General features: G+C 33.4%; 1 protein-coding gene across 1 annotated transcript in view; it reads right to left on the minus strand.

The window, feature by feature from the left end:
* LOC106879726 (tumor protein 63) overlaps positions 1-18,116 on the minus strand; it is a 287,201-nt gene that overhangs the window by 197,426 nt on the left and 71,659 nt on the right. The window lies entirely within an intron of this gene.

Consider the following 18,116-nt stretch of genomic DNA (forward strand, 5'->3'; position numbering starts at 1 on the left):
TATATGATGTAAAGGATGAGAAACAGAGTGGTCAATGAGATATGTGTTAGAGGGGCGAGAAGCTAACAAGGATGTCAATGGTATATATAATTTCTTGGTTCTGAATGTAACCAACTCTATATATTTAACTGCTTTCAGAAATAAATGTACACTTTATTATAATGGCTTCAAGGAAGCTATATAATGTTGCATGAGCATTAGCTCTGAGTGCACGACTTCTTATAGCAGAAACAACTATAAGCTAACGAAGGTAATTAAGTAACTTGTCTTTTGTCATTTATTAATTTTTATATACACAAACACACACAATAGAAGACATGTAGTTCTCTACATGAAGGGGTATATACAAATCTGTGTATGCTGTTCTGTTGAGTTATATCCCTTTATGCCAAAAGGTAACAAAGCTGTTCAATAAATAAAAATCAATGAAAAAACTACTAGACCGAGATAAGTACTGGGCTTGATGTGATAGACTGAAAAAGACCTTGAAGGTAGACTCCAACAGTTCAATAGCTGAAACAAGTAAAAGAATACATAAACTATTTATCTAATAAGCTTCTAAAAATTACTGATGTGAACTTCACATTAAGAAAAAATGCAAATAAATTTATATGTTTGGATCACTGTAATATCCATTAGTGAGCATCAAATTTAAATGACACACTATGTGTTTCAAATGACCACAAACATTCCCTACTTCCTGTTGAATTATTCATGTTTTATGTTCTAATCAAATAATAGGGATGTACAGCAATAATGTTCTGGCCTGATCAAAGATGACCTTTTCTACATTTATTGTCATAAAGAAATATCATTTTTATATAATCCTGAACCACAACATGTGACATATACCAAAACAATAGTAGTTGAAGTTAACTCACAACTAGAATTCATGCATGAGTAGTTTGGCAAACAATTATAGATTTCCAAAGCTATGATGCTCAATGATATTGAATTCATATAAACAAAATATTGTATTTTCTTTTAAACTCCCCAGTCAAACAAGTTCTGTATTGACTTATCGAGGTTTCTCTCTCAGCTGTGTTTAGAAGTGACTGGTTTTATTGAATTACTATCAATAAATGAATTGCAATAACCATAAAATGCATCACCTGAAAATTTTGAATAATACAGGAAAACATCCAGAACTTAGACCAAAATTGTGCATTCATGCAGAAAAAGGGTAAGAGTGGAATAAAGGTTTTCTTCAACCCTGAGCTATAAAAACAAAATATATGAATGTGAACATCACAAAAATAAAGCGTAACAATAATCCAGAAATCCTGTTATTAAATTTATATTGGTTGTTAAAACCTCTTTTGTCAAGAATTTTTACAATTATCATCATCATTTAATGTTTGTCTGCCATGCTGGTATGGGTTGGATGGTTTGACAGGAGCTGGGAAGCAAAAGGACTGCACCAAGCCCCACTGTCTGTTTTGGAATGCTTTTCATAGCTGGATGTCCTTCATAACTCCAGCCACTTTACAGAGTGGACTGAATGCTTTTATGTGGCATCAACACCGGCAAGGTAACCAAGTAACTTGCAAGACAGTTATTGATATTCATTAAAAAAAGAGAATCCAATAAGACACATTTATCACAGCTGCCCATGTCATGTTTTACAGACTTTACAGTGATCACAGAATTAACCAGCAGTCATGATGTTGGCAGATCCCTGGCAAGAACCATCATGGTACAGGTAACTTTTTTCCAATATATATATATATATATATATATATATAGATAGATAGATAGACACAGCATGTATATATACACAGCTGACATGGCGGACTGGAAGCCATCTGAATATTGGAAAAGAATTACTTGTATCAAGATGTTTCATACCAGGTATCAACATGCTAACATCATGACTGCTGTTCTGTGCTCTGTGAACACTGTAAAATCTGTAAGACATTACATGGACAGCTACAATGGGGACAATGAAGCCATGGCCAAGAGAAAGAGGCACAACAGGCATTCTGACTGTGTCTGCAGACCGCAATTCATCCCTACATGTTTGAACAGGGTTTTAGGCTCAATTCAGATGGCTATGTGAAGCTGTTGGAGACTGATCAATCCCTATCTGGAAAGAATTGCTGCTGGAAGGTAATATGTATGGTAGTAGGATTTAGATCCTTGCCATATGTCCAGAAAGAGTCAGAAGTGTCCAGAAAGAGTCAGAAAGTTCTACAACTTCACCAGCCTCAAGTTCTGGCTTCTTAATTTCTCCAATTGTAATCACAAGGATCACTATGTGTGGGGAAACAGTTGAGAAAAATACCATCTACTCTGTCTGCAACACCGAGGCTGAGCTGGTGGCCAAGAACAAAGAGATGTTCAAAGACCTTCCAAGGGATGCAGTGAGGAGTATATGCACCACATTCTAGAACCATCTTGAGGCCTAATGCATAGGCTCAGGAACAGGAGGTGTAGGGGGTGCATTTGCACCCACTAAATTTTTTTGTGGGGGTGCAACGAAAATGCTTTGAACATCCTGAGTTGGACCTGGGTTTGCACCCCCTAAACAAATTTTGTTCCTGTACTTATGCCATTGTGGGAGCTGAGGGGGCTACTTTGAGTAAACAGTCATCCCTGAGTCATAACTCATGTTTTTTTTTCATTTTCTGTTGCGGATATTGTGTTTCACTCTACTACAAACTGTCGAATTTAGTCTGAAGTGTGTGTGTGTGCGTGTGTGCATGCGTGTGTGCGTGCATGCGTGCGTGCATGCGTGTGTGCGTGCATGCATGCGTGCGTGAATACATACATACAAATGTGTATGTTATGCATCGCATTGACATGTATATTCTTCTGAACACTCCTATAATCTTAGATTTCTTAAAGTATCTTCAATTCATTTAATCTGAATTAAATTCACTACTTTTCCCCAAATCAGTCATGGATGTGTGTTCCCTGGTTCAATGATATGGCACCATGACATGTGTGTTCCATGACATGTGTGTTCCCTGGTGCATGATATGGTACCATGACAAAGTGTCTTTTGCAATAGGGTCAGGTGACAGAGTACTTCCAAGTTCAGTTCCTGTAACTTGAGTAGCTTTTATGGTGAATATTCTTCTTTGAATTGTGTTTTGGCACTTCGTCTTTGTCCAACCACTATGCAGAATGCCTGCTATTGTTGAAAAGAATCCATTTTACCTCACACGTAACAATACGATGCAAAAATGGTTCACTTTTATGCTGTGATAGCAAAGAACAGCAAGTTTCAAGATGAAGTGTCATTCGATGCTTGTTCAATTCATGTGGTATCCATTGGTCCAGCTTCTTTACCATGCCAATTTGTTTCAGATAGTCCAATACAGTTGGAATCAAAACATCAAACCTTGCTGCTAACTCACACATAGTTTCAGATGTATCTGCTTCCACTACAGTTTCCAGTTCATCATTATCCACCTTGGTCTCAGGTCTACCATAGGGCTGATTTTCACAAATAAAGTCACCAGACCAAAACTTCTCAAACCAGCGATGTACAATGCGCTCATTCGCCACATCTTCACCAACATCTTATTGATGCTTTGAGCTGTCTGGGATGCATTGTTTCCATGATGGAACTCATCTTCATAAACAACACAATTTTTTTATTTACCCATGGGTTCACAAAAATTGATTTACAAGAGAAAACTCGCAATATAGTCAGACACCATGAATTGCATTTAGAAAAGTGATGCTGTAACTCTACATTGTTATAAAACAAAGAATTGTCAGGATAAAACATTAGAGTTAACAACTGTCATTCTTGGTGCATAAGAAAATCGAACTTTTCATTCTTAATGACCTGAGATATATATATATATATATATATATATATATGCACATGTACATGTGTACACATATTTACACATATATACACATATATATGTATGCATGTATATATGTATACACATATGCATATATATATATATATATATATATAGAGAGAGAGAGAGAGAGAGAGAGCAATAAGAAAATAGAGGGGAATATGTGGTATTCATCAACTTGCAGACATTGTATTATGTCAATTTACCTGTTTATTTTTTAACTAAGAGGACAATAATAACAATATACAAACACATGTGACATATCATGTCATATCCGTAATTAAAGTGACCGAAGATGGGACAATGACTTACAGCTGTTTCAGTCTAGAGGTGACATGCATCATTCTATCTATATAACTCCAGTAGGCTGAAGTAATTGATAGATGAAATAGGGGTACGTGTATGATTCCCTAGGCCTCTTCAGAGATTTTCTAAAGTTCATGAAGTTAATTTAAAATATCCAAATATAAACATATAAAAAAATCGCAATAACTCACATATATATGCATACTTTAACATATATAGATATACATAAATAAACATAAATACATGAATACATAAATGTACATTTAAATGTACATACATAAATGCCTATACATGCACACCAATGAGAATCATACATGTACCTCTATTTTATCCATTTCATCTATCAATTGCTTTAGCCTACTGGAGTTATATAGATAGAATGAGGCATGTCACCTCTAGACTGAAACAGCTGTAAGTCATTGTCCCATCTTCGGTCACTAGATGTCCTTTTTAATTACGGATATGACATATGTCACATGTGTTTGTATATTGTTATTATTGTCCTCTTAGTTAAAAAAATAAACAGGTAAGTTGACACAATACAATGTCTGCAAGTTGATTAATATCACATATTCCCCTCCATTTTCTTATTGCTATATAAATTAAGGGTAAAATATCCTTTTATCCACACCCATTTATTGCACTTGGTAATACACAGGAAAAATACTAGTGTAATAATAATTGGGTATCCTTCCGGCAGTATATTGGATAGATATTATTCCTTAGTGGGTTGGATTCACAACCCCTAACTTTCTTGGATATATATACATATATATATATATAGCCTGAACAGGATAAACTACCCCTATTTTGCAGAAAAAAAGTGTAGGTGGTTAGCTATGAGACTCAAGTCTCATAGCTAACCACCTACACTTTTTTCTGCAAAATAGGGGTAGTTTATCCTGTTCAGGCTATATTATTAGCATTATCCTGCGTTTGAGAATTTAAAATCACTTCTTTAACTTTCTAAGACATCTCAACACTTCTAAAAGCAAACTTCGTTTGTTTGTTTATGTTTCTTGTAATTTGAATTTATATATATATATATATATATATATACACACACACAGATATATACATGCATACACACATACACACACATGCATATACACAGCATACACACATACACATACATGCACATATATACTCACACAAACACATGCATATATATATATACACATGTGCACACATACATACACAAACACACAAGGAGGTACCCAAAAGAAACTGGAATTTTACAATATTTTATTCACTTAGTTTTACATGTTTATACTTTCATCGCCTTCAAAGTATTCTCCATTTGAAGTAATGCTTCGTTCCAGACGTATTTTCCACTGTGGGAAGCAGTACTGGAACTCTTGCAAACTGGTGCCTTTAAACATGTCTGTCATTTTTTTTCTTCACCTCTTCCACATCTTCGAATTCTGTAGTACCAGCTTTCATCACCACTGATGACCCTTGACAAAAGGTATGAATCAACTTCCAACTGTTCTTTCAGGTCACAACACACATTCTAGTTGTGACTGCTTTTGATCTTCTCTGAGCAAGTAAGGCACAAATTTTGCTACAACCCTTTATTTGCAATTTCCTGCCCAAAATTCTTTAGCAGGAGCTCCAGGACACACCAGTCATATCAACAGGTTCATCAATTGTTCAACAACGGTCCTCCAAGATCAGTTCATGAATTTTCATGATGTTTTCATTCATTCAGGAGGTCAATGGTCATCCCGAACAAGGTTGGTTCTCAAGTGACAAGTGACTATTCCTAAAGTGTGAAAATCACTCAGAAACTTGTGTTTTGCTCATAGCAGCATCCTTGTAAGCTGTTTGAAGCATGACAACTGTTTCGGCTGCAGTTTTTCCCCCACCAGAAAACAGAATTTCATGGAAGCATGCTCTTCCTTCATTTCAGCTATGACAAAATTCGATGAACATGGGAGAACCACTGCAAAACAAAGACACTCCACATGGCAGAATGAACCCTGAAGATTGCATCAATTGGCTTCTAGCGACAGAAGCCCGAACTACGACAGGCTTGACTTACAAAGAACATTTCCAGTTACTTTTGGGTAACCTCCTTGTATACATATATACTCACACACATGCACATGTATACATATATACACATGTACATATACATATTTAATATATATATATATATATATATACATACATATATACATACATACATATACATATATGCATACATATATATATATATATACACATACATATATATATATACACATACATATATATATATACACATATATATACATATATATATATATATATACGCATATACATACATATATATATATACACATACATATATACATCATATACACATACATATACACATACATATACACATACATATATATATATATGTATATATATATATATATATATATATTTATATAAAGGGCATTATTACAGAAAAATAATAACGCCACACAGTGGACTTCTCAAAATAACCACATTTAGTACCTAATGCGAGGAAAAACAACCAACAGAAATCTAGATTCATTCTAGTAATCGCGAAATCGGTCGATACACAGTTAAGTTTATTTAAAAGAAAGTAGGTAGGCTTCTGTTGGTTGTTTTTCCTCGCATTAGGTACTAAATGTGGTTATTTTGAGAAGTCCACTGTGTGGTGTTATTATTTTTCTGTAATAATGCCCTTTATATAAATATAAATGAATAATTATATTCTTGGGAATAGAAATTTCCCTTATGAATTTTTTTACACACTGGCTTCTTGATAAAATTCTTGTAAAAGAGTTTTATCCTTTTTTGAATTCATATATATATATATATATATATATATATATATATATATATATATATACACATACATACACTAATGTGAACACATTATCTTTAAGATAGCATGTGTTCATTGGTTTCATTATTATTGATATTATTGGGTTGATATATTTATTTGGTGTATATTTCTAAGTATACCTATGGTATGGATGTGGGAAGAATGCTAGCAAGACATGCAACATGAATGAAGCTTGAACATCAATAATGGGAAATGTAAAATAGAGCTATAAGATGAAACACAATTATGTTAAAAGAACATGCACTTATAAAGCAATGAAAAATTACTATGTAAATACTGCCACTAAAATTCTTATATATATAGGCACAGGCATGGTCATGTGGTAAGAAGTTAGCTTCCCAACTACATGGTTCCAGGTCCAGTCCTATTGTGTAGCACCTTAGGCAAGTGTTTCCAACTATAGCCTCAAACCAACCAAAACCTTGTGAGTGGATTTGGTAGACAGAAACTGAAAGAAGCTTGTTGTATATATATCATCATCATCATCATCATCGTTTAACGTCCACTTTCCATGCTAGCATGGGTTGGACGATTTGACTGAGGACTGGTGAAACCGGATGGCAACACCAGGCTCCAGTCTGATTTGGCAGAGTTTCTACAGCTGGATGCCCTTCCTAACGCCAACCACTCAGAGAGTGTAGTGGGTGCTTTTACGTGTCACCCGCACGAAAACGGCCACGCTCGAAATGGTGTCTTTTATGTGCCACCCGCACAAGCCAGTCCAGGGGCACTGGCAACGATCTCGCTCGAAAATCCTACAGGAGCCAGTCAGGCGGTACTGGCAACGGCCACGCTCAAAATGGTGCATCTCATGTGCCAACCGCACAAGAACCAGTCCAGGGGCACTGGCAACGATCTTACTTGGCTTGCCGGGTCTTCTCACGCACAGCCCATTTCCAAAGGTCTCGGTCCGTAGTCATCGCCTCGGTGAGGCCCAATGTACGAAGGTCTTGCCTCACCACCTCAGCCCAGGTCTTCCTGGGCCTACCTCTTCCACGGGTTCCCTCAACTGTTAGGGTGTGGCACTTTTTCACGCAGCTATCCTCCTCCATTCTCACCACATGTCCATACCAGCGCAATCGTCTCTCTTGCACGCCACAACTGATGCTTCTAATGTTCAGCTTTTCTCTCAAGATACTTACACTCTGACGGGTATTCACATTGACATTACACATCCAACGGAGCATACTGGCTTCATTCCTTGCGAGCTTACGTATGTCCTCAGCAGTTACAGCCCATGTTTCACTGCCATGTAGCATGGTTGTTCGTACGCATGCGTCATACAGTCTGCCTTTTACTCTGAGTGAGAGTCCCTTTGTCGCCAGCAGGGGTAAGAGCTCTCTAAACTTTGCCCAGGCTATATATATATATATATATATATATATATATATATATATATATATGTATATATATCTATGTGTGTGTGTCATTGTGTCTGTGTTTGTCCCCCAACCACCACTGCTTGAGAACCAGTGCTGGTATGTTTGCGTCCCTGTAACTTAGTGGTTGGCTATAGAAACCAATAGAATAAGTACAAGGTTTAAAAGAGGAGTACTGTGGTCAATTCATTCAACTAAAAATTCAAGGCAGTGCCCCAGCATGGCCACAATCTAATGACTGAAACAAGTAAAAGATAAAAGATACACACACAATGATGCATTTTTAATCTAGTTAGTTTTCATTACTAAACACAATGCCGTTATTCTATTTATGCTTATGTGTACGGAAGAATTAAGTTCACCTCATTCACATTATTGTCACTCTTTTGATATAAACAAAATGAAAGAAGTATATTCTTTGTTTATATGTAACATGCAGTTATGTAATAAAATTTTGTTACATACAAAATGAAAGTGAATTGAAGCAAGCTGATATGTAGATATACAATAGCAATGAAATCTCAGTATTACTTATGCTAAAGTAATGGACATATTTTCACAAATGTGCCTGACTGAATGTTTTCTCCTAACTTCCAGAAGAGTTTCAGAAAATTCACACAAGTTGGCTTTGTTTCTTCATAACTTTTAGGAAAATGGGTATTTTTAAATAAAGATTTCTATGAATGTCTTTCAGAGAGCGTAAATTATGATTATATAGGAATTTGATGTGGAAAAAAATAGTGCGCACACACACACACACACACACACACATACATACTGACACACATCACAATTTTTTTGAAACTAAGTTTCATTTTGTAGATATACATGATGTGTATATGTACAAGTGCTATCCCGCCAAATTCTTTCTCATATTGAACTCCGATATAATTGTAATCCATACATTCTGAAAGGTATTTGTAGAAAATTTCATGAAAAATATCAATTTTTCTGAAAGGCATGAGGAAACAAAACCAACTCATGTGAATTTTCTGAAACTCCTCTCATTATCCTCACAAAAATATTTTCACAACAAATTCTTATATTACTGTAATTTACACAGTACACAAAAACTGCAGTTTGATCATGAACACCACACTGTGGCTAGTTACTGTATATCATGTGTTACCAGAAGTTCATAATAAACATGTATCTTTTAAAATTATAATCAAAGATATTCATATTAAAGCAGTGGCTATACATACACAAATGTGTGCCACCAACTTTTTCTCCTAACTTCCAGAAAAATGGGTATTTTTTTTAATGAAATCTTCCACAAGTACGCTTCAGATGGTGTAGATTCTGATTATATCAGAATTTGTTGTGAAAAAAGGTTTTGGATGAATAGAGAGAGGAGTTTCACACACATCAGCCTTTTTCCATATAACCTTAGCAAAAATGGGTTTTTGAAATGAAAATTTCAACAGATACTTTTCAGAGTCTATAGATTATGATTACTTCAAAATTTAGCATGCAAATAAAAATTGGTGGAATACCTTACATATATACTGACATACATCACATTCTTTTTGGAAAATTTTTTCACAACAAATTCCGATATAATTGGAATTTACACTATCTGAAACATATTTGTATTAGATCATCAAGTATGAAATTTGTAGTGAGGTATATGGTAAACTTTGACAGCTGCTCATTTTGCACCATTATTATATTTTGACAATCTTTATTTTTTGTTAGAAAGCTGACACATCTATTTCTTTATTATAACTCATTTTTGAATCGAATGGTAACACGTGATGAGAAATGGGTTCAATGCAACAACTATAAACATTCAGCATAATGGCTGGACAAAGACAAGCCACCAAAACACAGTCCAAAAACCAGAATACATCAAAAGAAGCTGATGGTGTGTGTTTGATGGTCTGGCGCAGGTGTGATCCATAATGATTTCATTAAACCAGGCTCATCAATCATGGCCGAAGTATACTGCAGCCAACTGGACCAAATGATGCAGAAACTTACAAAAAAACAGCCTAGATTAGTCAACAGATCCACTCCTATTTTGCTGCAAGACAATGCCACTGAAATGGTAAAAGTGTATTGACAATATGGATGCATACTTTGATGAATAAAACTATTCCTTGTATTTATAAAACATTAGCAAACAATATTTTCTTTTCTACAAATTTCATACTTGATGATCTAATAGAAAATTTCATTAAAAAATATCAATTTTTTTTTAAAGTTAAGAGGAAAGGAAGCCAATGGGGCACATATGTGTAGGTACGCTGCAAGTAACACCCCAGTCAATTACTGTGCATCATTGCACGTGCATGATGTTTTTTATGGACTTCCATAAAAAACATATATCTTTTAAGATATGTCCATAAAAAACATATATCTTTTAAAATATGTCCATAAAAAACATATCTTTTAAAATTAAAATCGAAGATACACACACACACACTCAACATACTCTTTTGGAAGAGGATTATAGCCAACTTCATTACTTGATTAGTACTTATTCTATCAAACCTGGAAGATGGAAGACAAAGTTGACCACAGTGAGATCTGAACTTAGAATGTAAAAGAATGTAATTAAAACCCATCACAGAAAGTATTTTGTCTGTATACCAATTCTGGCACTCTAATGTCTTAGAATTTCCTATATCACAGACTAAGGATAACTGAGTAAATTAGAAGCAGTTAATATTCAAGGTAGTGATTGGATAGAACACAAAATTAGAGAAGTTACAGATGAATGGAAATTTAGGGAAAAAAAGATTGGATAATATGGGTCTGACATTGTAGAATTGGTTAAAAACCTTTCTAATTTTGCAATTTCATTCTTTACTGAAAAATTATGCACATCCCTAAATGAGACATTAACAATTCTGAATTTATAGTAACTCAGTAATAGCATTTCATTTTATTTTCATAATTTATCTCAGATTTGTATTTATTTGATTTATGCTAGGTCTTTTTATTCAAATTTAAGTATATCTCTGATGGAAGAGTACTGTCAATTAGTAATTAAGATATTAACAAGATTAAGCCTCCTGTGTCTGAAATCAAAAATTTCTGAGTCAACTTTCCAGTTATTCACAAGATGCATTCATCCTCATCATCATTGTCCTTTAACGTCCATTTTCCACACTGGCATAAGTTGGACGGTTTGACCAGAGCTGGCAAGCTGGGGAGTTGCACCAGGTTCCAGCCTGATTTGGCTTGGTTTCTACAGCTGGATGCCCTTCCTAATGCCAACCACTTTACAGTGTGTGTTGGTTGCTTTTAATGTGAAACTGGCACAAGCACTTTTGTGTGACACCAGCACCAGTGCTTTTTATGTGACACCAGCACAGGACTCTTGAAGTCCAATCCTCTTTGCCAGAGGGTGTGGCTTTAACTTAACACTTCTGCTATGGAAGATGGGTTTTCTGGTGAACAGCAAGGTGCCAGGTATGTTGGTCCTTATTTCAAAATCATTAAATGTTATAAACATTTTGCGCTTTTCCTACTTTTGAATATTAAATAGTTTATCAACTATTTCTCAATGTAACTTCATGTATACTTTCCTTTGTACATTTAGCTAGTGAAAATCATTAAAAAAAAACTAAAACCTTACACCAGCCAAAATAATAGATACTGGGATTAATTAGCACTAATTAAATTGTTTTTTTTTTTGTTTCTTTGTAACTATCTTAACAAATTCCTCACTAACTTTTATAGCATATATCAAGTTGTATGTCTACATTTTTGTTGAATGTTTCTAACACTGTTGCATTTCACTATCAAATAGTTTCCTTGTGAAACCATAAGTATATTACCCAGTAATTAATTGTACATTAAGGGAATCAATGTAATTTCATTTCTAAAATCTATGCAAATCCTTATATATTTTTTTTTACTGTCTGCTTTTTATTATTATGCATCACACAAAACAGCAGGCTGGCAGGATTATTAGCATGCCATATAAAAAGTGTAACAGCATTTTTTCCAGTTTTGCATTCTGAGTTCAAATTCTGTTGAGGTTGCCTCTGCCTTTCACCCTCTCAGAGTCGATAAAATAAGTACAAGTTGAGCACTGGAGTTGATATAATTAACTAGTCCCTTCTCTCAGAATTTCATGCCTTGTGTCAACAGCAGAAAGAATTATCACACAATTTTAAGCACAAGTATTGTGAAACAACTTCATACAGCAAGATTTGTCATCAAGAGTAAAAGCTCTCTGAAATTATTTTTAACAATACACACAATATACAATATTTAGATCTTCAAATAATAGATGAAGCTGCACACATGTCTGTTAACTTCTATCAAAGATTCCCTGCAATTTAAGAGCTTTTACTGATGTACAGTGAAAGAGTGGAGAGGAGATTTTAACTTACTATCAATCTTACATGAACAATGAGCCTAAACAAGTCTGTAACCATTATCTAAGCCTTTTACATTAATCTGTCTGTCTATTAATCTGGCTGAATTATATGCTATTCCTGCTTCATAGATGAATAGTTAACTAGCAGGAAGAATAACATCCAGCATTTACATTAAAAAAAATCCACTTAGAGAATGTGTATAAGTATTTTCAGTGAATTATAGTGATATATCTGAAGAATTAATTTTCTGTGTGTATCCTGTTTTTTTTTAATTGGTTCATTGTACCCCTGTATGTCATAAGAAAAGGCTAAAAAATTGACATCAAAAAGGAAAACCAGTCATAAGATAATACCTCATAAGTCCCATCTAATTTATACCAGCATTAAAAAAAAGTATGTAAAAATGATGATGATGACAATTTACAAAGATGTTTATTCAAATAAACTTTAAAAAAAAGACTATAAAATCCAACAAAAATAATTAAACCCTATTTATTCTTGTGCAGAAAAAAGAAAGATTAATAATATATTTACATTGACATAGAAAAGCTGGTCTTTAAATCAAAGTTTCAATGACAGGTAAAAAAAAAAATATGATCTAACTAACTATGTCTTGGAGGTTAAGTAGTATATGTATCATAAGAATTTCAAACTTTCCAATCTATGAAAATATAGAAGGGTCTAACATTTAAGATTGCGATAGAAAATGAGGTATCAAATTTAATGCAAATACCAAAGTATAACTCAGTTGGGGAGAAGTGACATTTCTGAAGAAAGAGGCTACAATTAAATTTTGTAGAATAAAATAAAACTAAAGTTCAATATGTTAAAATGTAAAGCATTTTTAGAAAAAAGCATTTTCACATTTTATTATTTTTCATCAATTAACATAAAAGCAGTGATAACAGAAACTAATATGAAAAGTTAAATACATTTGTAATTTCAAACTTCATCTGAAATCATTAATAAACTTAATGTTCTAATTAGAACTAATACTTTATGATCATTTAATTAGTTTCAAATCTGAAGTAAAGACAATAATTTACAGCAACAACATTATCATTTTAGATGCATCTGCCAGATATTCAACTTCATTCTAAAAAGTGTTCATAAGTACAAAGTAATTTCCATGCTGATTACATAGCAAACATACAAAGACAGAATTTGTAAAAACACAGTTGTTTGTCAATTATATTGATAATCACTCATCACATTTGGAATATTGTTTCTAAAATACATTTACCTAGTATATTTTGAAGTATAGCTATAGTTACTTCTTAATGCAAATATATTTTACTACCTTTATCTTAGAAATTGAAAATCAAAACACAATACATACATACACAATCTATGATATGACTACAATTTGACAGCTATAATATTTTGGTATTAGAAGTCTTAGAAGAAAAAGTTACACTACATATTCTCATCAATATATGTTTAACATTTTATTCTGAAATTTATATGTATCCATTTACAGAACATAGGTACTAAATAAATATATCAATAAACTAATTTGTCATAAAACTAATTTATAATGACATAATAAATATAAATTAATAATTTGCATAGCTCTACAAAAAAAACAAAAACTTTAACCTCAATGTACATCTAATAAATATTGGTACTTACCACTTAAAAAAATCTATTTTGAAACACAATTTCTGAAATTTTCAAACTTGGTCTTTCAGTTCTTTAACAAATGTTTTTTTTTTTTTACCTAATCCTTTTGACTCCTGCTACCAGCTTGGTTCTAGTTAGTTTTCTGTGTCCACAGCAGAATCACTGCACTAAGTTATCAGAGTGAAACATGGTGGAACAAAATTTGCAGTTCACAGATAAATAAAGAGCCAGTCTGAATAGCAACCAATAATTTATCCACCAGACACATACTTTTGAATTTAGTAATTTAAAAGATTTATAATCTATTTTGCACTTCCAAGTATATTCATATGGAAATGTTTTGTGTTTTTGTAAATACTATACTTTTTTAACAAACGTGCACAATGCTATAAAGGTGTTATAACACGTATAGGTTCAAATCAAACTAATATTTACTTGACTGGCTGACAGGCTGACAGAACAGCTGGTTGGCTGGCTGCCTTGTGGTAGTGTTGGCTGAGTTGTTGGCTGGTTGGCAATGTTACTGAGTGGCTGGCCAACTAAGTTGTTTATTTTTAGTAATCTAGTCTTTTGACAGTATAATATAATTTGCTTCTATAATAACATGATATCATGATAGCATAATGCTTATGGATCACTAACTATCTTAGTTTAAACTGTCAGCAATAATTATTGATTAAATAATTTAGAATTTAGTGGCAACACTTCCCAACCATCAAATTCTCAATTTATATGCATTCTATATATATAAAATAATGAAAAAAAAATTAAAAAAAGAAAGAACAGAAATGAAAGACAGCAAAAGAAAGATGAAAGAGAAATAATTACCATGGCTAGAGAAACAAAAACTGTTATCTCTAATTGTAAATGCCTTTGCAGGAAAGTATTTAGTAAATGTAAATTAAACAGCTTTCCTTTTATCAGAATCATACATAGATGTTGTCATGATTTCAACCAGATGGCAGGTATCTCAATAATGAAAATTAGCTCAACATTATCCATACAATTGTGAAAAATATAATATTAAAATATGTTAGAAAATAATGTGTTTGCATGTGAATCTCATCCATGTTGGTTACATAAGCATCATAAAATATGATATTCTATGTAAGTTTGAACTAGGTATTGCAAGCCACCAAACTAAATATCAATTTCTAATTAGTTCTACTCTTATCAAGTTGCTTGCTGTTTGAGATCTTTTGAAATTGGCTTCACTTTTTGAAATTTTAAAATTAAGTGAAAATTTTCAAATTTGGTATATTGATTTGATATATTAATTTTGATTTGGTATATCAAATTTGGTATATTAATTTTCAAATTTGGTAATTTTTCACAGTGAATCTGATGCTGTTATTCACTTGCTCCAGAAAAAAAAACATTAGAAAAATGTTAGAGGTTTAAATTTTGATAATTTTTACCCAATCAGAAAACTGAATATGGAAGCTGGCAATTTCTGCATAATGACAGCATTACAATGACAAAACATTCAACAACGGAATTTTTAATAAATAAAGTCATGTGAAATGTTTGAACAGGCATGTAATGTGAAAAATTACAAAAAAAACTTAAGCTGAAACTAAACATTAAATTATCAAAAAAATGGAAGTTTCAATGCACTCTAAGAGTGTCTGTGTAACTTAGGCAGAACATCTGCATTCACAGCCACAATAAGAGTGAAGGATGTTTCTATGAAAGTCTAACAATCAATAATTTATATAAATTTCTACTTCTTCAGAAATAATCATTAAAGTTATTGTTAACATTTTGAAATCAAATGGTTAAATTCATTAGTAACATTTTAATAAAACCCGGTTAATCTGCCATTCCTGAGTTATCCAGTCTCAAGTATTACTTTCACATGTTTAGAGACCTAATCCTAAACATGTATAACTAATTAAACATATTGTATTTTGAGAGGGTCATTTTGTTAATAAAGGCACATAACACACTGGTTGTAATTCACTTCTTTATTGTTGATTAATTGGTTAAGTTAGTCTGTTAAATACTTTTGCCACATAGCTGCGGCCAAATCAACGGCTGCCACTTTCTGTGACTCCAAAAATTTATGAGTTACAGAAAAAAGGATACTAAATAAAAAATTAATTGTGAGATGAAAGACTTTGAGAAAAGAATCAATAATGAATTAATTAACTAATTAATTAACATTAAAGTAGTGAACAACATCCTGTGCATGCATTTATTAGTAGCATGAACCTCTCAAAGTATAACAAAATCTCTTTCACAATTTCACCTCAAGAATTTCATCAAATACCATCAGACACAGCCAAAGACTTTTCTGATGTGAAGTGCAATATGTCTTTCCCCAAAATAACAAAAAAAAACATCATATATTTCCAAAAATTTTTTTTCATAAAAATATTGGAAAAATTTCCCTCAAAGTAGAAAATCCAACATTAATGGGCATTCTGATCTAAAATTCCACCAATTGGCTGTTGTGGCATGGCTTCTACAGCTTGATGCCCTTCCTCATGCCAACCACTCTACAGGAGTGCATTTATGCAGCACCGGTACAAGTGCATTTTATGTGGCACCGGCACCTGTAAAGGACAAGCTTGTATGTATGGATGACTGGTTTTACTCAGCTTGGCACATTTTCTCAAGTACAGCAAACCATCACAACTCCCAGTCTCATGTCATTTCCTTAGTGAGGCCAAGCATCTGAAGAGCCTTCCTCACCACTTCATCCCATGTCTTCACTTCATCCCATGTCTTTCTATCTCTTACACAGGTTCCCGCCACAATTAGAGCTTGACGCTTCTTTATGACCAAACTAGCACAGTCTTCTCTCTTGCATACAACATCTGATGCCTCTTACACCCAGTTTCCCTCTTAAATCATTTACGCTCTATCATGCATGCACACTGACATTACCCATCCAGCAGAGCATACTAGCTTCATTTCTTTTAAGCCTTTGCAAGTCCTCTATAGTCAAAGCCGGCATCATACAATCTGCCTTTCACTCTAAGAAGCCCTTAGTTACCAACAAAGGTAGAAGCTTTCTGAACTTAGCCCAGCCCATTCTCATTTTAACAACTACACTCTCAGAACTTCCTCCTCCCGTGTTAACTTGGTAGCTATCTGCTACTTCTAATGATCTTCTCAAGCATTTGAGGGAGTCTATTGTCAGCACAGTTTTAGTGCTTATTGTATCTGCACATTTGCCACACACAAAAACTATTTTCTCTGTTAACCTTCCTGTAATACTGTTGCGCCTCTTACATGTCCAAACCTTGCACTGTGTACAATGTTTGGAGTTTCTAACAACACTTTTCTTACATATCAAGCAGAGCCATCTCTCTGAAGGGACTTGTGATTTTGGATGTGAACTTTTTTCTCATATATTTTTGATCAAAAACTGACACTTACATATCATGCCAGGTTCCTCAATTACCCTCATATTTCCACCCCTTCACAACGTTTGTCCCATTATAGGTTAATATACTGGAGCACTATAACACAATTTAACATTAAGACAACCTGATCTCTTAATTTAATTATCTTAATTTAAAAAGATGATTTGTGTCTCAAGGTCAATGTGTCATTATCACTACTTCTCATTGCTGTCTAATTATCTTACCTATATTTATTGATTAACCATATACATGACAACCAAAAGTTGGCATGAAAGTGAGGCATAATAATAAATGGATTGTAGTTCCCTAGAAATTACACTGTCAGACTTTGGCAAGTATCTCATTTGTTCTCTTTTACTGGATAATAATGAAAAAAAAAAAAGAAATTTCATATTTGTATGTAAAAATTAATTATTTCATCAAATGTC

Source organism: Octopus bimaculoides, chromosome 12, assembly GCF_046866305.1.
Source record: "Octopus bimaculoides isolate indiv1 chromosome 12, ASM4686630v1, whole genome shotgun sequence".
Lineage (NCBI taxonomy): Eukaryota > Metazoa > Mollusca > Cephalopoda > Octopoda > Octopodidae > Octopus > Octopus bimaculoides.